A 25,709-nucleotide genomic window follows, 5' to 3' on the forward strand; every position below is an offset into this window, starting at 1 on the left:
GAGCCACCGGCGCCGAACACCTCACCGACTTGGTGGCTTCCTCCCGAGCAACACCCCAGCCAGCGGCCTTCCCCATCGAAGACCTTGAAGGATAGCGTGGAGGCGCCGTCGTACTCGAAGTCGATGGCGAGGGCCCCTTCCTCGCGGCAGACGCGGGCGACCTCGCCCCAACCGCGAGTCATGAGGATCTTGCCTGGGTAAACGACCTCAACCTCCGCTCCCGTCGCCGGGGCATCACAGTCAGTGTGCTGCAACCACAGCTCGAGTGCCCCCCTCGGCGGCATCTCTGCGGCGAAGAACTGCGGGAATCGGATCCAGGTGCGCGGTGGCATCGCCGCCCACACCACGAGTTCGCGTGAGGGGCCCTCTGCGTGGGTTCGTGGGGTGGCAGCGCTCGCCACCACAGTATGACAACCGCGACCATGGCGCGAGCGGCGCGAGCCGCCGCCTCTCTCTCCGGTGCCTTGCGCCTGGGCATACAAGGGCAGCGGGTAGCCGGGGGAGGCCGCTTGTGCCAGGGCCTCCTCACCTCCGGCCTCGAGGCGACGTCACGAGTTCGGGCCAGCCTCTTCTTCGGCGGAAGTGGCCCGAGCTCTTCGCGGGGGGACTTTCCCTTCTCAGCAACGGAGAGCCGTCGTATCGGCGCCATGGATATCACAGTGGAGCAAGGAGGAAGAAGCAGGAAGAATTGAGGAAGAGATGAGCAGAAGTGGCTCCGCCCCTCACCTCCCCATTTATAGCCAGGAGGAGACCAACCGTCGACCTCCACGATCACAGGTAATGATGACCTTTTTGCATGCAGCAGGGACTCGTCAAGTCGGGCGGTTGCCGAGGCAGCGTGGAGAAGCGGAGACGCCCACGTCCCGTCAGTCTCCACGCGTCAATCGAGGCCGTAGGCTGTTGGGGCCCGCGGCGCTCCACACTTGCCCTTTGGCTTTGCCTTGAAGCCAAGTCCGAGCGCGCCTTGGGCCCGGGGGCTACTGTCGGCGTCCTGGGAATGGGGGTCCCCAGACTTGCCTGCCTGCGGCCCACGGCGTGGCTCCACCAGCGGCCCTGTACGGCCCATCTTCACTAGCAAACACTCAAGACCCTCGCGAGGCGGACGACACAAGACATCCTCAGGGGCGGCCTCGCCAGGTTGGCTCATGGGGAGCGGAGAGATCAAGGCAAGGGGTACCTCGTGAGGTTCCCATGATGCAAGCCATGATGACCAAGGCCAGGAAGGTGCCAGGCGGGCGCCAGCGCGCACAGTGTACTGGTTTCTTCTTTGGTGCTAAAGAAGCAGGCACAGGCGAGGAGTCCCGAGGCATCAGGCAAAGGTTTCCATATCGGTGCAACAAGACCAAGACCAGTAGGAGGGCAGGACGGAGGTCACCATGGAGCCCAGGACGGCATCACCGCCAGAACCTTTGGCAGGCGAAGACCACCTTTAGTCATCATAACTTGTACTAGTTGTCTCCCTTCAAAATTGGCCGTTGTTGGATCCCTTCCCGCCTACATTTGGGAAGAGGACCAGGGCCTCTATAAATAGGCCTAGCCACCACCGTAGGAAGGGGACGGATCATTGAGACTGATTCCCACCGAGAGACCAAATTCCACCAAGACCGCCTCACCAGCTCATAGAGCTCAAGAACACCTCTCCTCAGGAGGTTGTTCATCCCTTGGACTTGTTCATCCTTAGCCTACAAGGCAATCCACCACCACACACTGGAGTATGGTATTACACCGCAACGGTTGCCGAACCAGTATAAACTCTGGTGTCTCTTGTTCTTCAGGTTCGGCGAGCTGAGCTTTGAGATCGCGGTGAGGGCGTGAGCTAGGGAGGGAGAGATCTTCGTGCGCACCCCAGAGTTCGAACCATAAGGGTTTTGCCGGAACCCGTGATCCGACAGGGTTGTAGAGTTAGTTTTATTGGTTGGATTGTGATTCGTAGGGTAGTACAGATGGTTAGAGTAGTTGGTTTGAGGGATGGGGTTTTCTGTATGGGGGGATGGGGGTTTTTTGTATGGGTTCTTTTGGATTACATTCATTGCAAAAATGCTAGACAGATCTTAATGAGAGATAGGATCTATGTGCTTAAATTCTACACATGATTATTAGATTTATTTTTGAATGCTACACAGATTGGGGTTTTGAATGCTACAGGCATGTATGCTTAGATTTGTTTTTGAATGCTACACAGATTGGTGTTTTGAATGTCATATGCCCAAATAGAATGCATTGATTTTTATGTACCTATCAATTGATTAAGAACTTACTTGATTCATCAGTATATAAATTTGTCCACCATATGTAGTTATATTAGCTTCGTTCTTCAATGTGTGTGCATGACAATGGAAAATGCAAATATGATCATAGTATGGATAATATGATTAATGTGTCATGTGTGCATATCGAAATTATCAGTTGGCTTCTGTATTTACTAGTAATGGATGTAATTGTATATTCAGGAGGATGATTCTGTGGGGAATAAGAGGAAGCTGGGCCTTACTGGGTTTGACCCGTACGATCCAGAGTATAGTGACGATGAAAAATATGAGGTAAGCCTACTTGAAATTTAGATTGTTCATTTAGTTCCTTTGACATGGTGTATATGAATCTATAATGTATTAATGTAATTCATTCATGTGTGCAGTATGATTCTGGAGAAGATGTGTACAACGGCAACGTCGCATCCTTCACAACGAAGGAGGTGGAGAAGATCAAGGCCAAGGGAGTTGCTTCCTTCTACAACCGCAAGATCAAGAAGTGGCACTGCCCCTACTGCACCACCAAGCCAAAGCCAAAGGATGGCCGCTTCGATCACCTTGTGTCTCATGCAGAGGATGTAGCAATTCGCGTGGAGGACTACAAGATCAGAGGCAGCATGCTGCACTCGCGAAGGCCCTGACTCCGGTGTGATGTGATGATGTTTTATATTTTACTTTTGGTAAACTGAATGTGGCTGTTTGGTAAACTTTGTGTGGTGGTATCTAAACTTTGTGTGTGACCTATGGTAGTAATTAATTATGCTATCTATATTGGGTTCTATATTTGTCTGCCCTTAAATTTGCCTGTCGTGTATGGTATGTTCTATTTAGATGTTGTGAGCTATGAGTTTAGGTGCTGCAATGATCACACATGCTGCTTCAGTGTTGCTTCACTGATCAGACATGCTGCAAAGAATAAGCAAAAAAGAGCAGATAGTCCATCATTTGATCAAATATTCCAATAACAGAGGAAAAAAACATTTGAATGAAGATAGTCCATCATTTGATCAAGTATTCCAATAACAGATCAAATATTCCAATAACAGATCAAATATTCCAATTTGAATTTGAGGCAAAATTTGAATTTGAACCAACACTTGAAGTCCAATGCCTTGTGGTATGATGTTGCAAAGTTTGTTGAACTATTATAAACGTTAGGTGATCAATCCGATCTCTTTTGGGTGGTAAAACTTATAGTCATGAGAAATGTGCTCCAAATGAGCTCCATTTGCAATGAAGTTTTTCTGGACCTACTCCAAATGAGCCAAATATTTTTTATTGACACCTATTCAATCTATATAGTGTATATTCGAAGTCCCACTATTTATTGAATTAATCTCCATATTTTTACATTTTTTTGGAAAAAAAATATGCATTAATAGAAAACCATTAAAAACACATTTAAAATATGAAAATGGAAAACTATGTTTAGATCCTTCTTATTCACTTTGAAATCAAGCTTTGGTGAATTTTGTGATTTTTTTTAATTTTTCAAAAACCTAAGGGAACCCTACCTCCTCTCCTTGAACTCTCTGCAAAGTTGTACGTGACAGCTCATATGTGTGAAGGTTTTTTCATGAAAATGTCCATAGACCAAATTTATGATTTTTGGCTGGTAACATGTCACATTAGACAACATTATGCGCAGGTTTTATATATTTTTGATTTTTTTAAATTAATGGTGCTCATTTGACCTAGATCCTGCCACCTAGGTTTTTTTTGAGAATTTCCGTATACCAAGTTTAGTATTTTTCCTCGTTACTGTGTCCTATGAAACGACGAACGGCGAAGGTTTCATATTTTTATATTTTTTAAAAATCAGTTATGCTCAGTCAAATCCTAGATAACCCCGTTGACCACCTGAAAACCCCTCTAAACCCCGCAGGGTTTCGCCTAACCCTAGCTCCGAATATCGGCCGTCCGATCATACACTAGCGCCAAGCGACATCCCTCAGATGTGGTCTTCTAGAAGGGCTGGCTGTGTGCAGTCTCCGCGCTTTTGGATCAGATGGACGGCTCCGCATTGTTGGATCGTGGGACGATCCGCGAGATATTCTCCCATTGGTTGTGATCGCCCACCATTGACTCCACGAAAAAAATGTCGTTATTGGGCCCAAAATGAAACCAAACTCTAGTTGGGCCATCGCATTGGCTCTGTTTTTTTGCTTGACCCTTGTTTTGATTGCACCTACAGAGATTGCGTTCCCAATGCCGCGGTGGGTGTGAAAACGAGCTAGTTCACATTTGACCCATTACTGCCACGGCGAAATAACACGTCGCACTACGGCTATTTAAGCCACCCATCATCTTCTTCCTCTCACATCCTCTGCCATCTGCCCTTCTTGTTCTTCGACCCCTTCTCCTTCTTCTTCACACCCCTCAGCCATGCAGTACACCGGACCAACCTAGCGCTTCCCACCCACCATGCCGAAGAGGCTCTACCCTACCGGCGTGTACGTTGAGCGTACACTACGTGTGTGGGCGATATCAAGGTGGAGGACCGCAAGGGGCTTCACCAAGTTCTTCCTCGCGGCCGGCTATGCCACCTCCCACGTGGATCTCCAAGGATGTTCCGCGTCGAGGAGGTCATCCAAAACGGGGTGGTGGTTGCTATCCTTGCCCACTTCACCAACCCCTTCGACGCCTTCTACCTCCTCGGCCGCGTGTTTTGGTGTGGCTGCGAGTTCATCGCTTTCACCACCCACAACATCTTTACGGAGTACAGCAAAATCTACCCCACCGCGTCGCGCATGCACACTCTGCCGTACCCCATCGACAACACCCCGGAGGAGCAGTGAAGGGCACCCGGAGGAGCGAGGTGGAGGAGGAGCGAGGTGGAGAAAGCGGCGGCTAGGGTTTAGAACCCTCTATCTTTTTCTCTTTTTTTGAATCTATGTTATGTTATTGTTGTAATTGCACTATATGATCGTGCTCTGGGCTTGTTGGCCCTATCAATGTTATGTTATTAAGTTCTATTATTAAGTTTTCTATCTATCCTATTATTAAGTTCTTGCTAGTTTGTACTTTTTTTGAATTATTGATTTTTTTTGAGAGAGCTCGCGTTGTTCGTAAGCACCTAGTGCATGCATAGCTACAGAAGCCACCACCACGTCGAGGAAGCCACAAAGAATTAAGATATGTAGCCACCTAGTGCATGCAGCCAAAAATGATACAAAAATATTTGTTCAATTTATTTGTCGTAGCAAAACGGGTGCAGATGCGAGTGGATCGAAAAGGATCAAACGATGTTCTAAATCGAGGAGACAAGCATCGGTGTGTGCAGGCAGCGACCGTCGCTATGTCCGTGGTGGCTGGCGTGCATGAAAGCGGCTCGGTCGGCACGCATCAGCGCATGCAGGCAGGCTAGCTGCGTGCATGCATAGCATGCTAGCATGCATTGCAGGCTTCTGTCGTGGTGGCGCGTGCAGGCGTTCCATGCAACGACCCAACATTCCAACGAAACCACGGCCCAACGGTCGAACAGCGGCACCGTCCAAGGCTGACCCACTTGTCAGGTCCAACGGGCGACATAGTCCAGCGCGACCCCACTCATCAGAGTTAACGGTCAAAGCACTGACCCGACGACATCCACCGTTTGTGACCATTTCTGAGGGTTTACACAAGAGAGTGGGCAAAAGTGAGCAAAAGTTAAGAGCGTGGGGACGGATGAGTATGGCTAAGGAACCGGGGGCACAGATCTAAAAATCGCAAAAATTTATGCGGGGTTGAATTTTGTTTCTAGAAATCTTTTAGATTCCGTCGCGGGTGGTACTTTTATGGAAACTACTTTGGGTGAAGCTACTAAATTGCTAGATAATATTCACAGTGGCATACCGAAAGAGCACCTAGTAGTAAAAATGTTAATTCGGTTGAAGAAATTAGTACTTCGAGTGAAAAAGTTGATGCTCTGATGAAACTGGTCGCTAGTAAAAGTGCTTCTAGTGATCTTAATGATGTGTCTTTGTCTACTTTAATTGAGCAAAATAGTGATCCCGTAGATGTGAACTTTGTCTCGTGAAACAATTTTAATAACAATGCTTATAGAGGTAATTTTAATCGTAGGCCTTTCCCGGGAAATCTATTTATATATAAAAAGTATTTGATGGCCTCACCAGGAAAAAGAGAATTAAGAAAGAAATTACCTCAAAAATTAGAAACATCAGCCCGTTTATTTACCATCCTAATATTATAGCCATTAGATAAGATTTTAGCAAAAATTACCCACCATTGCCATTACAATGAAAAACCTTTAGTACAAGAGTTACTAATTATATTAAAAAAACACAATAGGCGTGGAACCTTTCGTACAAGAATCAATTATATATATATAACATAATGGACGTGGGTCCTGATGTGGTTATGTTGCATCCTTATTCAATACAAAACCGAAATAAGAATTACTCACGTCTCTCTCTTCCCCTAACCCTAGGCAAATTTCTGCTCGTGTCTCTTTCTCTTCCTCAGCCGCCAAGCTCCTCGCTGAAGCCTCCTCCAGCCGCTCTCCACCACCTATGCCAATATTCTGCCTCCCCAAAGCCTCATCGAGCCGATCCTGAACCTTCTCCTCGGGCTCCCATTCAATTTTACGTGGATGTGCTTACATAGCATCTGGCAAGCGGACTCGATGCTGCACGCACACGCCCAGATCTATGTGCTAGGCTGCTAGCAATCGAGATTCATCGTCAGCAGGTTAGACATGCACAAGCTCGAGTCTCTGTACTGGATCATTGAGATCTAAAGAACAGGCTAAACTATGGCAATCTCTCCGCAAAGACAGTTCCTAATATCTGCTCAACACAGCAAGCTCTATGCCCACCAGCACGCCAAGAAAATAAACCATGCGTGCTGGCCTAACTAAAGAAAATGTATATGTGTATTGTACCAAACTGTCCTCTTCCCTTCTCTCCCGTGCGCTGACTAGATTTTAACAGCCGCCGGCATCGGACACATCGTTAAGCTGGCTACTCATGTATTGGCTATTCATGTACTGTTCCATGGGCTCACAAGATTTTGTCAGTCGCCAGCACCGGAGACCATCACCATACTCGCTGTTCCACCATGCATTGCCAAACCTGTGCTGCAGCAGCTATGGCCGGAGGCAGCCGCCGGGTTCATCTTTATCAACCAAAAGCAAGCACCTAGATGCATGGATGCATACGCACGTGATGGCTGCAACATCTATACCAAACAATAGCAAAGCTGCAAGCACGTGTGGATGCATGGATTTATAATTGATTGCTGGATGAGGTGTGTATGCATTAACCATGTCTACGTACATATGTAGCTGGGTGATGTTTTCGTATAATTTTGGTTCAAGTGTTTTTCCAAGGGACATTGGCGATCTGTTTCAGGGCAAACTAAACAGGGGTTAGCAGCAACCCACAGTCAATGATTCTAAAGTCATCCATGTCTCACTTACATACTCTAAAAAAATCACATAAGTGCAGTGGCTTCTTGCATCGACATGCCTTCATTTATGTTTTACATAATAGTGCACATGGAAAAAAGCTTTAGGCATTAATACCATTTTCCCCATCAGAGATTAATAAATTAATTAATGGTATCACGATGTCGCATAGAAATAAATATTGGTTGCCGGCTAGATTATTGATGGACTTATTTTCTTCTATATAGAGTTAATTTGTTCCCGAAATGCTTATTTTGATTAACCTCTATGGTTTTGTTCCATTGTAAATCATGGTCAACTGCGGTGACTCATATGGTATATAAGTGACCCTTATGTGTATTTACAAAGGCTCAGGACTCCTTCTTGGAAAGGAGCAGAGGGAGAGAGAAAAGGTAGATAAGAGAAACGGAGAGGAAACATGTACAGACCCTTCCTCTGAGATATGAAGTTTCCACGCTATTTGTTCTAGATGGCATCTGTGGTGCGATGCTGAGCAAAAAGGAGGTGGCATTTGCTTGTGGCTTAGCTTCCTATATTTTGTTACTCCTTTTACCAGTCGATTATTCTACGGCTCAGAATTGTGAAGGAGCATGCCAAGAAGATTTGCAGCAGACAGAGCGTCTGGATGTACAGAGGCTAGCTTGATAGTTTTTGGCATACTCTTCCAAATCGTTTTCTATTTGTCCTCTCCAATACAAATTAAGAAACTAATCGAACATATTAAATGCAGATCGAAGCAGCCTCGGCGGGGACACACACTTCCAGCCATGCAATATGTCACAATGATGCCATGTTGACCAACTATAGTGTCGTGTAAAATGAACCCTGAACTGGACGGGCTTGGTTTCATGTTGCTAAGGTATGGAGCATCTTTGATATAATTTTTGAGCAAGCAGTTTTGTTTTCAAGGCAAAAGCTAGCAGTTAGTATACCTCTGTTGTTAATTGAAACAAAGGAAGGTGATTATATAATTCCATGGTAGACATATTTCCTTCAGAAATTTCTGGTCTGGTCAAGCTAACCGTCATGTAACATTACTACTGATTTTGTCCTGATATGCATTGTGAGCTTTGTAAGAATGATCAAACTTTGGGTCGCAACTCTATCCACTTCCTGATTAGTTGATCCATTATGTTAGTTCCACTTTCATACTACAACTATCTAGACACCTGAGATACAAATATAAGCTCTCATCTTGCACAGAGATACTAGGATATCAGCCTTATATGCTCTCCCATCTTATTTCTTACTTTCAGAACTTTTGCTCGATGGAACTTCAATGCATCTGATGGTGGTTTTTGCTCAGAATCACAATTCGCACATATATCAGCTCTAGGTTCGACAACAAGGCGGATGCACTAAATTGGGCTCATCCCGCAAAGCTATTGTTGTGTCAGTTCTTCTTTCCAATAGCTACACCATCTTGGAATTTGATATTTTATCACCTTTCTTATATTTTGTATTTAGTAAGACTCCTTATATTTTCAGCTATACGCTCCATCCTGGAATGTATTTAGAGTGATAGCTTTATCGCAAGCACATATAGAATTAAAATTATTAAAGTGCACAATGACAGAAGAAGCCTAGAGAATAGAGAAGAACAAGTTATATTCAATAACACAAGTATTTCAACAAGATGTGGACTTTAGTTCTGTACGATCCACGAGTGGAGTGCCGAAGTAGTCCTGCTAGAGAAATATATGGACTTCCAGACCTATAATTGTCCTTCCTTATTGATATTTGGTATTTTTGTACTGAACCTTATATTTCATGTGCATATCACGAATGCCCCACCAAAGTTAGTTTTTAAGCTCTCTTCATGGGGAACTTATGCTTCTTTGACATATTGTGTTTTGGGTTCATTGCTCTTAACTGGAAGGTGAGAATATTTTGTTCGTTTTATAACATTAATGTGAAGGACGATTAATGCACGCACTTGCTACGAGGTGATTTAGATGCAAAGTTGTGATAAATGCAATAATTTCAGGTGTGTTCATTATTTTTCTCAATTTATTGTTTTCTAAAATCATCTTCTTGATGTTTACTTTTCATGTGAAAATTACCGAGTTAAAAGCGAGTCTCTAACACTTTGCTACATCACTGAATTATCTTCGGTAACCCAATATAACTACTTATATTTATAGGTATTGTCGTAATAATTTATTTATATAGTCCAACTATTCCGGATCCAACTCATTATAGTTTATATAAACTGGTAAGGTGAATTCATATTATGATATATGGTTTGCCGTACAATGTATTTCCTTTTAAGTTTGTAAAAAAAATGGTTCAAAATATGTCACTTATGTGTGTGCGTTGTTTTTCCTGACTTAAGAAACTAAAACACACTCATACTTCTAGGAATCAGACATATTTGATTTTTCTAGCAAAGTAATTTACTACGTAAAGTGTGATACTAACCTTATGGTTCAAAATGGGGACAATGTTACATCAAAAAGAATTTATCGATAAATATGTGATAACATTCGTCTAGCAGTCTATGTGTCTTATCTTGACTAATAAAGCTAATGATCATGAAAACATATATCTACCACGACAGTTTAATTTAATGTATATAGACGTCTATACAACTAAAAGGTTAATATGGCAATCTTAAACTGGGTTTGCAAATATACCTTTACTCATACTTCTAGGAATCAGATATATTTGATTTTTCTAGCAAAAGTAATTTACTACGTAAAGTGTGACACTAACCTTATGGTTCAAAATCGGGACAATGTTACATCAAAAAGAATTTATCGATAAATATGTGTTAACATTCGTCTACCAGTCTATGTGTCTTATCTTGACTAATAAAGCTAATGATCACGAAAACATATATCTACCACGACAGTTTAATTTAATGTATATAGACATCTATACAACTAAAAGGTTAATATGGCAATCTTAAACTGGGTTTGCAAATATACCTTTGCCTACATGAAAATAATAACAACTACTAAATATTTGTTTAAAGAAAATATAGGGAAAATAAACATGGTAAAAAGGCCAGAATAATGATATGAAGTATAAATGTCCAAAGAAAACAAAACATATAAATGATAAATGGATAGGATATATATTTATATGTCAATGAGAAAATAAAATATACCTAAGAAAAAACTATATTCGCAAAAGTCATATATATAGATGTCAACACATTTGGTCCCAATGTTTCTTCGGAAAAATCAAATTATGTGTATTAATTACTAAACTTTCTAAAGTACTAGCCCGTGCATCGAGCGGGCCACTTTGCTAGTTCCTCCAATAATTATGGTAATTCTTCTTACAATAATAATAGGAACCCCTCAGATCTTGAGAATAATATTAAAGAACTTTTCAATGCTCAAAAAGTTTTCAACACTATGAGAGAAGAAAAGTTGAATAAGATTAATGATATGTCTAGAAGCATTGATAGAATTTCCCATGATGTAGAAAATCTCAAGTTGAAAGCTTTTCCACCCAATTAAGGTTGATGAATCAATTAAAGCTTTATATGTTTCTATGGATGAAAGTAAGAAAAGAACCGATATGCTTAGAGCTAAAAGAGAATTTTTGGAAAGAGCGTTTTCTAGTGATTGCTTCCATAAAAATGATGAAGATATTAAAATGATTGGTGTTTCCTCTATTGATTCCTTGTTTAGTAATGTTAAAATTGATGATAAAGGGACTCAAGAAGAGTCAACTTCAGCTAGAGGGCGTTCAATGATTCGGGGGGTGAAAATCTTGATGAAAAAATTGTTAGAAGTGGGTTTGGAGAGGTCAAAACTTTAACTAGTGATGTGCCCACTCTTTCGGATTACAATGACTTTAATTATGATAGTTGATCTTTGATTGAATGTATTTTTCTGTTGCAATCCATGATAAATTCACCCCATGCTTATGAACAAAATAAAGCTTTTACTAAACATATCGTAGATGCTATGACGAAAGCTTTAGAAGAAAAATTGGAACTAGAGATTTCAATTACTAGAAAATTACATGATGAATGGGAACCTACCATCAAAGTCAAGATTAAAAATTATGACTGCTTTGCTTTATGTGATTTGGGTGCTAGTGTTTCCACAATTCTGAAATCTCTATGTGATGTGCTTTGTCTTACCTATATTGAAGAATGTTCTCTTAATTTGCACTTGGAGGATTCTACTTTTAAAAAGCCTTTGGGAAGAATTAATGATGTTCTTATTCTTGAAAGTAGGAACTATGTGCCCATAGATTTTATTGTGCTTGAAATTGATTGTAATCCGTCTTGCCCAATTATGCCTGGTAGACCATTTTTACGCACTATAGGTGACGTGGTTGATATGAAAGAAGGCAATATTAAGATTCAATTTCCACTAAGGAATGGTATGGAACACTTCCATAGAACAAGAATTAGGCCACCATATGAATCAATCATGAGGGCAACCTATTGATCAAAAACTAAATATGACAATACTTGAATCTATGCATTATGCCTAGCTAGGGGCATAAAACGATAGCACTTGTTGGGAGGCAACCCAATAAATAAATTTTATTTTTGCTTTTACCTTTTTGTTCTTCAGTGTTTGCACAATTATTTTACTGTTATGATTGTGTTTTTATGTTTTAGTTAGGTTTTGAGCCAAGCGAAGCCTTTGGGATTATGTTTGGTGATAGTTGATTTGATCTTGTTGGAAAATAAAAACTTTTGCGTCTAGTAAAATAATTTTCATAAATCACAGAAGTGATGAAAGTTTCTGAATTTTTTACACAAGATTGATATACAAATTGTCTACATCGTCCTAAGTTTTCAGAAGTTTCTAACTTACAGAAGTATGGTTAGAGTTCAGATTACTACAGACGGTTCTGTTTTTGACAGATTCTATTTTCGTTGCATTGTGTGCTTATTTTGATGAATCTATGGATTGTATCGGGGGGTATAAGCCATGGTAAAGTTGGAATACAGTAGGTATAATGAAATAATAAAATACAAATAGGTTTGCAACAATACTTAGAGTGGTGATTTGCTTTATTATACTAACAGATCTCAAAAAAATTTGTTAAGTTTTGTGTGATTGAAGTTTTCAAGTTTTGGGTGAGATCGCGATGGATGAAGGAATAAGGAGTAAGAAGAGCTTAAGCTTGGGGATGCCCATGGCACCCCAAGATAATATTCAAGGAGAAACAAGTAACTAGGCTTGGGGATGCCCCGGAAGGCATCCCCACTTTCTTCTAACAACCATTGTTATTTTACTTGGAGCTATATTTTTATTCATCACATATCATGAGTTTTGCTTGGAGCGTCTTGTATTATATGAGACTTTGCTTGTTTTGTTTTTTATTTTGTCTCAAGTATCCTTGCTGGACACACCTATTTGAGAGAGCCAAAATTATGCAATGATTTGTTAGAATTGCTCTTTACGCTCCACTTAAATTGTTTGAGCTATGGAATTCCTCTAATGCTTCACTTATATCTTTTTGAGCATGGTGTGCTTTAATATTTTTGAAGAAATGCTCTCATGCTTCACTTAGATTAATGTGAGAGTTAGTAAATTTTTTTTGAAGAAATTCTCTCATGCTTCACTTATATTATTTTGAGAGAAGAAAATTTGTATGCTCATGTTCTTCACTTAAATTTGTTTGAGCTTGTCAAAGCAATTGCAACAATATGAAACTAGTCCCAAAGTGATTGATATTCAAGAGGGATATAAAAAAACTTTCAAGAAGATCATTGGACAAATTAAACTTGATTCCTTGTAATAGTTTTGAGATATGATGATAGTGATATGTGAGTCATGTTGGTGAGTAATTATGCTTTAGTAAGAATGTTGGTGTTAAGGTTTGTGATTCCCTATGGAAGCACGAAAGTTAATAGTTATGCAATGAAATTACATCCTACTTATGGTGCATTATTCGGTGTTAGTTATGCTTAATGCTCGCTTATGTGAATTTTTGTTTCTTGTTTGGTTGCTTCTCAATCTTTTTTCTAGCCTCCACTTGTACTAAGTAGAAATACTACTTTTGCATCCAAAATCCTTAAACCTAGTTTTATGACATGAGTCGACCATACCTACCTATATGCGGTATTTCTGTGCCGTTCTAAGCAAATTTGTATGTGCCATCTCTAATTTTCAAATGAATTTCCTTTTTGTGTGCTCGTACCACTCATGAAGCGGCAAGGGGTGGCAAATATTTTCCATGCTAGATGTGTTATTCTCAAGATGAGTGCTTATTCACTTACCGTTGCACGAGAGTACGGCGGTAATGAGGATGCCCAGTTCCGAAATGAAAAAAAATATTTTATGTTGTCAAATAATAAATTCCTTGGAAAGTGTTGGTATGGACGCTACCCGTGGATACGGCTAGCCGTGGAGTGTGAAAGAACTATGGAAAAAGGAATAAACTTTATTTTCAGTTTGGGAGCCACCTATGATATATCTAGCATGGTAAGTGTTGGGAATTACTCGGTCGTTTTCGTTGACGGGAAAAGTATGCCTCTCAAAAAAAATTATCTCTCAATTTAAGCTTTGAGCTCTTGTACCTCTACAAATCCCTACTTCCCTCTGCGAAGGGCCTATCTATTTACTTTATGCAATTTTTATTTTTGAGACTCCATCTTCTCTTATAAAGCACCAACTAAGGAGCACTATGATCATACTTGAGCATTGGATGTAGCTAATATGCGGATGTGTTTCACGAATAAATCAATGATTGAGCAAGATGGGCTTGGGATAACTTTCTTTAGTGTTGATATTTTGAAATACATGGTTGCTTGTTTATATGCTTTAGTATTTCAATCTTCATGGCAAAACTAGACCATTGCTTTGAACCATCTGAAATTCCAAATGTCCATGCTACAAAGAAAAGAATATGTGATGAACATGTTAGGCAGCATTCCACATCAAAAATTATGTTTTTGTCATTTACCTACTCGAGGATGAGCAGGAATTAAGCTTGGGGATGCCAATACGTCTCCAACAAATCTATAATTTTTGCTTGTTCCATGCTGTTAGATTATCATTCTTGGATGTTTTACAATCATTTTATAGCAACTGTATATCATTTTTTTGGACTAACCTATTGACATAGTGCCCAGTGCCAGTTGCTATTTTTTGCTTGTTTTTTACTTAGCAGAATATCAGTACCAAACGGAGTCCAAACACAGCGAAACTTTTTGGGGATTTTTTCTGGACTAGAAGACACCCAGTGGGGCAAAGAAGTACTAGAGGGGAGGCCCGAGGTGGGCACAACCCACCAGGGCGCGCCAGGAGGCCCAGGCGCGCCCAGGGGGTTGTGCCCCCTCGGTGACCTCCCGCACCGCCTCTTCGCCCTATAAATTCCCATATATTCCAGAAACCAGAGGAGTTGGCAAAAAACAATTCCAGCCGCCGCAAGTTCCTGAACCATGAGATCCAATCTAAACACCATCACGGAGGGGTTCATCACTCTCATTGGTGCCTCTCCGATGATGCGTGAGTAGTTCACCATAGACCTACGAGTTTGTAGGCAGTAGCTAGATGGCTTGCTCTCTCTCTTTTGATTCTCAATACAATGATCTCTTGGAGATCTATTTGATGTAACTCTTTTTGCAGTGTATTTGTTGGGATTCGATGAACTTTGAGTTTATGATCAGATCTATATCCATGAATATTATTTGAGTGTTCTTTGATCTCTTATATGCATGATTATGTATAGCCTCGTATTTCTTCTAACCTTTGGTTTAGTTAGGCCAACTAGATCGATTTTTCTTGCCATGGGAAGAGGTGCTTTTGTGATGGGTTCGATCTTCCGGTGTTCTTTCACAGTGACAGAAGGGGCAGCAAGACAAACATGTATCATTGCTATTAAGGATAACAAGATGGGGGCTATTCCTACATGAATAGATCTCGTCTACATCATGTCATCGTTCTTATTGCATTACTCCATTTCTCCATGAACTTAATACACTAGATGCATACTGGATAGCGGTCGATGTGTGGAGTAATAGTAGTAGATGCAGGCAGGAGTCGGTCTAATAATCTTGGACGTGATGCCTATATATATCATTGCCTTGGATATCGTCATAATTATTCGATCTTCTATCAGTTGCCCGCCAGTAAAATTTTTACCCACCGTATGCTATTTTCTCAAGAGAAACCACTAGTGAAATCTACGGCCCACAGGTCTATTCTTTATCATGTTTTCTTTGAGATCTATTTTTATTCGCTTTTATTTTCGGATCTATTATTCAAAAAACCCACAAATACCTTGCTGCACTTTTTATTACTTATTTTATTTTGCGTTTTATCGAGAGCTATTTATCCAATCTACAACAAATTTATCTATCTTTGTACCGTGGAGGGATTGACAACCCCTCTTACGCGTCGAGTTGCAAGTATTTGTTCTTCGTGTGCAGGTACCGTTTACATAGTGTTGCTCGGTTCTCCTACTGGATTGATACCTTGGTTTCATAACTGAGGGAAATACCCACCGTAGCTGTGCTGCATCATCCCTTCCTCTTTGGGGAAATACCAATGTAGTTCAAGCGACATCAGTATGTCACATGTAATTTGTTGAGTGTTGACAAAAATAGTTTTGGTCATTGTTGCAATTAATAGGAAGTAATAAAGAAAGAGAGGTCTCACATATAAATACAATATCTTGGACATCGTTTATGATTGTGAGCACTCATTAAAATATTATACGCTAAAAGTTTTATGTTGGACAAGAAAGACAACATAATGGGTTATGTTTTCCTATATCCGAATAGAAATTATATTGTCATGGATCCTCCAACATGTTGAGCTTGCTTCTCATCCTATGCTAACCAAATCTTCTACACCAAGTAGAGATACTACTTGTGCACCCAAAATCCTTTAACCCAGTTTTGCCATGTGAGTCCACCATATCTACCTATGGATTGAGTAAGATCCTTTAAGTAAGTTGTCATCGGTGCAAGCAATAAAAATTGCTCTCTAAATATGTATGATATTTTAGTGTGAGGAAAATAAGCTTTATACGAACTTGTGATATGGAAGAAATAAAAGCGACGGAATGCATAATAAAGTTCTTTATCACAAGCGGCAATATAAAGTGACGTTTTTGCATTAAGATTTTGAGCATCCAACCATAAAAGCGCATGACAACCTCTGCTTCCCTATGCGAAGGGCCTATCTTTTACTTTCACCTTCTATCCGTATACAAGAGTCATGGTGATCTTCACCCTTCTTTTTATATTTCTCTTTTTGGCAAGCACTATGTGTTGGGGATGACCCAGACATGTATACCTACTCGGATGTAGGTGATCATAAATTATTATTGTTGACGTTACCCTTGCGGTAAATGGTTGGGAGGCGAAAGTATAAGCCCCTATCTTCCTATGTGTCTGATTGATGCTTTGATCTCATAAGTATCACGTGAGTGTTAGAAATTATGAAAGACTAAATGATGATTGAATATGTGAACTTGCTAAAAAGCTCTTACATTGACTCTTTCCGATGTTATGATAAATTGCAATTGTTTCAATGACCGAGATCATAGTCTGTTGGTTTTCAGTAAAGTTCTTGATTCATACTTTACCTTGTGAGTGAATTTTCACTTTAGCATAAGAATTTATATGACAATATATGTTGTTGTTTTAAAAGATGATCATGATGTCCTCATGTCCGCTTTTCATTTTGTCGACACCTCTATCTCTAAACATGTGGTCATGATTATCTATTTCGGCTTTCGCTTGAGGAAAAGTGAGGTCTAAGAATGGGGGAGTTGATACATCCATTTTGCATCATGTTTTTATGATTATATTTATTGGATTATGGGCTGTTATTTCACATTATGGTACAATACTTATGCCTTTTCTCTCTCAATTTACAAAGTTTACACAAAGAGGAAGAATGTCGGCAGCTGGAATTTTGGACCGAAAAGGAGTAAATCTGAGATAGCTATTCGGCACAACTCCAAATGTCCTGAAACTTTACAGAGAATTGTTTTGGAATATATAAAAATATTGGGCGAAGAAACAACAGAAGGGGACTCACCAGGTGACCACAAGCCTGGGGGCGCGCCCTACCCCCCCAGGGCGCGCCCCTACGGTTTGTGGGCCCCCTGGCCATCATCTGGTGCCTATCTTCTGCTATATGGAGGGTTTTGAGCTAGAAAAAATAAGAAGGAAGCTTTCGGGGCGAAGCACCGCTGTCTCGAGGTGGAACCTGGGAAGAAGCAACCTAGGGCTCTGGCGGAGCTATTCTGCCGGTGAAACTTTCCTCCGTGAGGGGGAAATCTAAGCCATTGTCATCACCAACGATCCTCTCATCGAGGGAGGGTCAATCTTCATCAACATATTCACCAGCACCATCTCCTCTCAAACCCTAGTTCATCTCTTGTATTCAATCTTTGTCCCAAAACCTCAGATTGGTACCTGTGGGCCGGGTTGCTAGTACTGTTGATTACTCCTTGTAGTTGATGTAGTTGGTTTATTTGGTGGAAGATCATATGTTAAGATCCTTAATGATATTTAGTACTCCTCTGATCTTGAACATGAATAAGCTTTGTGAGTAGTTACGTTTGTTCCTGAGGACATGGGAGAAGTCTTGTTATAAGTAATCATGTGAATTTGTTATTCGTTTGATATTTTGATGAGACGTATGTTGTCTTTCCTCTAGTGGTGGTATGTGAACGGCGACTACATGACACTTCACCATGAATTGGGCCTAGAGGAAGGCATTGGGAAGTAATAAGTAGATGATGGGTTGCTAGAGTGACGGAAGCGTAAACCCTAGTTTATGCGTTGCTTCGTAAGGGGTTGATTTGGATCCACATGTTTCATGCTATGGTTAGATTTATCTTAATTCTTCTTTCGTACTTGCGGATGCTTGCGAGAGGGGTCAGTCATAAGTGGGAGGCTTGTCCAAGTAAGGAGAGCACCCAAGCACCGGTCCACCCACATATCAAATTATCAAAGTAACGAACGCGAATCATATGAGCATGATGAAAACTAACTTGACAATAATTTCCATGTGTCCTCGGGAGCGATTTGCCTTATATAAGAGTTCAACCAGGCTTATCCTTTGCTACAAAAAGGATTGGACCACCTTGCTGCACCTTCGGTACACTTGTTACTTGTTACCCGTTACGAATTATCTTATCACCAAACTATCTGTTACCGGTACTTTCAGTTCCTGCAGAAAATACCTTGCTGAAAACTGCTTGTCATTTCCTTCTGCTCCTCATTTGGTTCGACACTCTTACTTATCGAAAGGACTACGATTGATCCCCTATACTTTTGGCTCATCGGTGATCATAAATATGCTCTACAGGTATCTCCGAAGGTGTTTGTTGGGTTGGCATGGATCGAGACTGAGATTTGTCACTCCGTATTATGGAGAGATATCTCTAGGCCCTCTCAGTAATACAACATCGTAAAGAGCTTGCAAGTAATGTGCCTAATGAGTTAGTCATGAGATCTTGTATTATGGAACAAGTAAAGAGACTTGCCGGTAATGAGATTGAACTAGGTATGGAGATACCGACGATCGAATCTCGAGCAAGTAACATATAGCTGGACAATGGGAATTGCATACGAGATTAGCCGAATCTTTGACATCGTGGTTCAACCAATAAAAGATCTTTGTGGAATATGTAGGAACCAATATGGGCATCCAGGTCCCGCTATTGGTTACTGACCGGAGAGGTGTCTCGGTCATGACTACATGATTCCCGAACCCGTATGGGTCGCACGCTTAACGTTCGTTGACGCTAGAGTAGTATTGGGATATTTGATGATTGGTAACCGAATGTTGTTCGGAGTCTCAGATGAGATCTCAGACGTCATGAAGAGTCTCGGAATGGTCGAGAGGTAAAGACTTATATATGGGAAGTCATATTTTGGGTTCCGGAAAAAAGTGCAGTTTTTTTGGTATTGTACCGGGAAGCTTCCAGAAGGTTCCGAAGGATTCCAGAGGGGTCGGGAAATCCACAAGTGGGTCCACCACATCCCAATGGGTGGCATGGGCTGAGGGGAGGCGCCCTGGCCTTATTGGGCCAGGCGCACCAAGTCCTCGAAGGCCCATTGGGCTAGTGAAGGGGAAAAAGGGGAGTCCTAGTAGGAAGAGGATTGGACTTGGAGTCCAATTCCTCTCCCCCTTGGTGCCAACTCCTATTAGGAGTAGGGTTTGACTCCCAGCCCTCCCACGCATATAAATATAGGGGAGGAGTGCATCAAGGCACCCCAACACATTGGCCTTGGGTGCTGCCCCGTCTCTCCCTCCCGGCATAGTTCTCGTCCATAGTTTTTCGCTTAGCGAAGCGCTGCCGTTGCTCCACCACCACCACGCCATCATGATCATTGTGATCCCATTTACTTCTCCGCCTTCTCTTGCTGGATCAAGAAGGAGCAGACTTCATCGAGCCACACATGTGCTAAACTCGGAGGTGTCGTCCGTGATCAGATCGCGAAGAGTACGACTACATCAACCATGTTATATACGCTTTCTCTTTCGGTCTAAGATGGTACATAGACACACTCTCCCCTCTCGTTTCTATGCTTCTCCTAGATAGATCTTGTGTGTTCGTAGGAATTTTTTTGATTTTCATGCTTGTTTGCCCATCACCCTCTAGTCCTCCCTATATGTTCAGGTGGACGGTGGGGTCATGAGACTGCCACCGGACCGGACCCTTCAAACCATCCCTATACACGTGGGTTGTCCGGAACTCCCTAACCCAACCCATATCGAGGAAGGATAAGGGACACCAAGACACGCTCGAACGTGTCTACCATATCTATCTGATGGGAGGTGCCCATCCCAATTCCCTTCATGTCGTCCCTGACCTAGTCTAACCTTCCCTAATCCTCTCCTCTTTCTCCGTAGTCCGCACATCTGCCACCGTAGCTCCGTGATACGTCTCCATCGTATCTACTTTTCCAAACTCTTTTGCCCTTGTTTTGGACTCTAATTTGCATGAGTTGAATGGAACTAACCCGGACTGACACTATTTTCAGTAGAATTGCCATGGTGTTATTTTTGTGCAGAAATAAAAGTTCTCGGAATGACCTGAAACTTCACGGAGATCATTTTTGGAATAAATAAAAAATATTGGCGAAAGAATCAACCGAAGGGGACCCACATCCTGTCCACAAGGGTGGAGGGCGCACCCACCCCCCTAGGGCGCGCCCTCTATCCTTGTGGGTCCCACATACCTCCACCGACCTCAACTCCAACTCCATATATTCACGTTCGGGGAGAAAAAAATCAGAGAGAAGGATTCATCACGTTGTACGATACGGAGCCGCCGCTGCCTCCTGTTCTTCCTCGGGAGGGCAGATCTGGAGTCCGTTTTGGGCTCCGGAGAGGGGAAATCGTCGGCGTCATCATCATCAACCATCCTCCATCACCAATTTCATGATGCTCACCGCCGTGCGTGAGTAATCCCATCGTAGGCTTGCTGTACGGTGATGGGTTTGATGAGATTTACCATGTAATCGAGTTAGTTTTGTTAGGGTTTTATCCCTAGTATCCACTATGTTCTAAGATTGATGTTGCTATGACTTTGCTATGCCTAATGCTTGTCACTAGGGCCCGAGTGCCATGATTTCAAATCTGAACCCTTTATGTTTTCATGAATATATTTGTGTTCTTGATCCTATCTTGCAAGTTATAGTCACCTACTACGTGTTATGATCCAGCAACCCCGGTGTGACAATAGTCGGGACACTTCCCGGTGATGACCGTAGTTTGAGGAGTTCATGTATTCACTAAGTGCTAATGCTTTGGTCCGGTACTCTATTAAAAGGAGGCCTTCATATCCCTTAGTTTCCAATAGGACCTCACTGCCACGGGAGGGTAGGACAACAGATGCCATGCAAGTTCTTTTCCATAAGCACGTATGACTATATTCGGAATACATGCCTACATTATATTGATGAATTGGAGCTAGTTCTGTGTGACCCTATATTATAACTGTTGCAAGATGAATGCCATCCGACATAATTATCCATCATTGGTCCATTGCCTACGAGTTCGTTTCATATTGATCTTTGCTCAGTTACTTTTCCATTGCCACTGTTACGATTACTACAAAACTGCTACTGTTACTTTTGCCATTGTTACCGCTACTTCCGTACTACATTGCTACTAAATATTTTGCTGCAGATATTAAGCCTTTCAGGTGTGGTTGAATTGACAACTCAGTTGCTAATACTTGAGAATATTCTTTGGCTCCCCTTGTGTCGAATCAATAAATTTGGGTTGAATACTCTACCCTCGAAAACTGTTGTGATCCCCTATACTTGTGGGTTATCAAGACCTTTTTCTGGAGCCGTTGCTAGGGAGCATAGCTCTATTCTCTGAGTCACTTGGGATTTATATCAGTTGATCACTATGAGGAATTTGAAAGATCAAAGAACCAAGATTTTTCCCTCAACTATGATGGGAGGTAAGGAACTGCCATCTAGCTCTGCACTTGATTCACCTTCTGTTTGGAGTAAACTAGCGACACCTACACCTGCTATTGATTCTGATATGTCGCATGTTATTGATGATGCCACTTCTGCTTTGCATGATTCTTATGATGATACTACTTCTTTGCTTGATAATACTGTGCCACTAGGTGAATTTCTTGATGAACAACTTGCTTGGTTTAGGGAGAATGAAATTACTGAAACTGATGATATTATTGAAACTGAAGATTATGATTCTCTCCCTAGATATGAATTGCCTCTTGTACCTGAGGGTTAAAATGGATGAGGAAACTGCTAGAGACTTTCTTGCTTGTAATGATAGAGATGATCTTAAGAAACTGTTAGCTAAGCTGAAGGAAAAGTCTTTGAATGCTAGAATGCAATATGACCATATGTTTGCTACTTCCCCTATCTTTGTTATTGATAAGGATTATGAATTCCCTGTCGATCCTGAGTTAATTACTTTGGTTGAATCTGATCCTTTCTATGGTTATGAATCTGAAACTGTTGTGGCACATCTTACTAAATTGAATGATATAGCCACTCTATTTGCTCATGAGGAAAAATTCGCTATTACTATATTCTTAAGTTGTTTCCTTTCTCGTTAAAGGGTGATGCTAAGTTATGGTTTAATTCTCTTGCTCCTGGTTGTGTGCGTAGTCCCCAGGATATGATTTACTAGTTCTCTGAAAAATATTTCTCCGCTCATAAGAAACAAGCTGCCCTAAGGGAAATATTTAACTTTGTGCAAATTGAAGAAGAGAGTCTACCACAAGCTTGGGGGAGGCTTCTCCAATTACTTAATGCTTTGCCTGATCATCCTCTCAAGAAAAATGAAATACTTGATATCTTTTATAATGGACTAACCGATGCTTCCTGAGACCACCTGGATAGTTGTGCCGGTTGTGTTTTCAGGGAAAGAACTGTTGAGCAAGCTGAATTGCTATTGAATAATATATTGAGAAATGATAATGACTGGCACTTCCTGAACCAATTCCTAAGCCAACTTCGAGGAAAAGGGGTATTCTATTTCTTAGTCCTGAAGATATGCAAGAGGCAAAGAAATCTATGAAAGAAAAAGGTATTAAAGCTGAAGATGTTAAGAATCTACCGCCTATTGAAGAAATACATGGTCTTGATAACCCGACACAGGTAGTAGAGGTAAACTCTCTCCATAGATTTGATGAAGGTGATATTCCTCATAATAAGTCTGCTAGTCAATGCTTGGATGAGTTTGATAATTTTATTGTTAAACAATAAAATTTCAATGCTTATGTTAGTAGACAATTGAAACGTAATGCTTACATGCTTGACCACTTGGGTGATTATATGAGTAGAACTGTTAATGATCTTAAGCTTATTAGTAAACATGCTTCCATGGTTACACCTCAAGTAGAACAAGTACTTAGAGCCCAGGATGATTTTCTCAATGAGTTGAATAGTAAGAATAATGACAATGCTGTTAGGGTCATGACTAGAGGTGGTAAAATGACCCAGGAACCTTTGTATCCTTAGGGCCATCCTAAGAGAGTTGAGCAAGATTCTCAAAGAATTAATACTGATGCACCTAGTCCTTCTAATAAAAAGAAAAAGAAAATTGATAGGACTTTGCATGCTAGTGAACCTGCTATAGACACACCTGAGAATCCAAATGATATTTCAATTTCTGATGCTGAGACACAATCTGTTGATGAACACATGAACCTAGTGATAATGTTAATGATGATGTTCATGTTGATGCTCAACCTAATAATGATAATGATGTAGAGATTGAACCTGCTATTGATCTTGATAACCCACAATCAAAGAAGCAACGTTATGACAAGAGAGACTTTGTTGCTAGGAAACATGGTAAAGAAAGAGAACCATGGGTTCAGAAACCCATGCCCTTTCCTCCTAAGCCATCCAAGAAAAAGGATGATGAGGATTTTGTGCGCTTTGCTGAAATGATTAGACCTATCTTTTTGCGTATGTGTTTGATTGATATGCTTAAAATGCCTTCTTATGCTAAGTATATGAAAGATATTGTTACAAATAAAAGAAACATACCAGAAGCTGAAATTTCCACCATGCATGCTAACTATACTTTTAAGGGTGGAATACCAAAGAAACTTGGAGATCCAGGGGTACCAACTATACCATTCTCTATTAAAAGAAACTATGTTAAAACTGCTTTATGTGATCTTGGAGCCAGTGTTAGTGTTATGCCTTTCTCTTTATATCGTAGACTTGAATTGACTAAGTTGACACCAATTGAAATCTCTTTGCAAATGGCTGATAAATCAACTGTTATACCCATCAGTATTTGTGAGGATGTGCCTGTTGTGGTTGCAAGCGTTACTATCTTAACGGACTTTGTTATTCTTGATATTCCCGAGGACGAGAGTACGTAGATCATCCTTGGTAGACCCTTTTTGAATACTGCAGGGGTTGTTATAGATTGCAACAAAGGCAATCTCACTTTTCATGTTAATGGTAATGAGCATACGGTACACTTTTCGAAGAAACAACCTCAAGTTCATAGTATCAATTCTATTGGAAAAATTTCAACTATTACTATTGGAGGTTTTGAATTCCCTTTTCCTACTGTCAAAAAGAAATATGACATTCTTGTTGTTCAGGACATGCATGTCCCCATAGAGGTAACCTAGTGTTATTCGAAAAATTTCCAGGTTCATGTCATTTGGAAGAAGTTTGTTAATAAGACTTGATCAACCTTGTTAATGGATTCCTTTTGATGAGCATGAGATGGTTGAATTTAGAAAGCACGACTCTCTGTACCTATCTTTTACTTTCCGTTATTTAGATTAAATAAAGCAAAAATAGTATTTTCTGTCTATTTTCTGAATTATCTGTGCAATAAAAAATGACCCGAAATAAAAGTTCTCCAAATGCCCTGGAAATTTAGTATGATTTTTTATAGAATATTTGAGAATTTCTGGCACTGAGAACACACCAGGGAGCCTCACCAGTGGGACACAAGGGTGGAGGGCGCGCCCTACCCCCTGTGCGCGCCCCCAAGTCTTGTGGGCCCCACGTGGGTCTCCTTCACTTATTCCAGCACCCATCCACTTCGTGTTCCTCCAGAAAAAATCATCCCATACCTCAAACCCGTGTTCTTGCTCATTTTGCTGCCATTTTCAATCTCCTTGCTCAAAGCTCCATTCACAAAACTGCTTTGGGGGACTGTTCTTCGGTATGTGACTCCTCCAATGGTCCAATTAGTTTTTGTTCTAGTGCTTTATTTATTGCAAATTTTTGCTACTGTGGTGACCTTGTTCTTGAGCTTGCATGTCAAATTTATATGATCCAAAGTGGTTTTGATGCACGATATAGCCTCTAGACACTTGCAGTAGTAGTTGCTATCAATTTTGTTGAGGTTGGTACACTTTTATTTTCAGTCACTAAAATTTCAGAAATTTTTCAGAGGAAGAAAAATGTCTAGGAAAATGTACCAAGGTGGTTCTTCGAGGAAGCAAGCACCGAGGCTCGCGATACGTGAGCCGGACCATGAACCACCAAGGGAAGCTCAAGTGCGGCCTTGTGAATGGTCGTCGGATGAATTTATGGTTCATGCAGGCTTCAAGGATAAATTTGATGTGTATGTACGGAATGCTGATCTTCAGGACTTCGTATCAGATAAGTGCCGACAATACTA

This window comes from Aegilops tauschii, chromosome 2 (genome assembly GCF_002575655.3).
Source record: "Aegilops tauschii subsp. strangulata cultivar AL8/78 chromosome 2, Aet v6.0, whole genome shotgun sequence".
Classification (NCBI taxonomy): Eukaryota; Viridiplantae; Streptophyta; class Magnoliopsida; order Poales; family Poaceae; genus Aegilops; species Aegilops tauschii.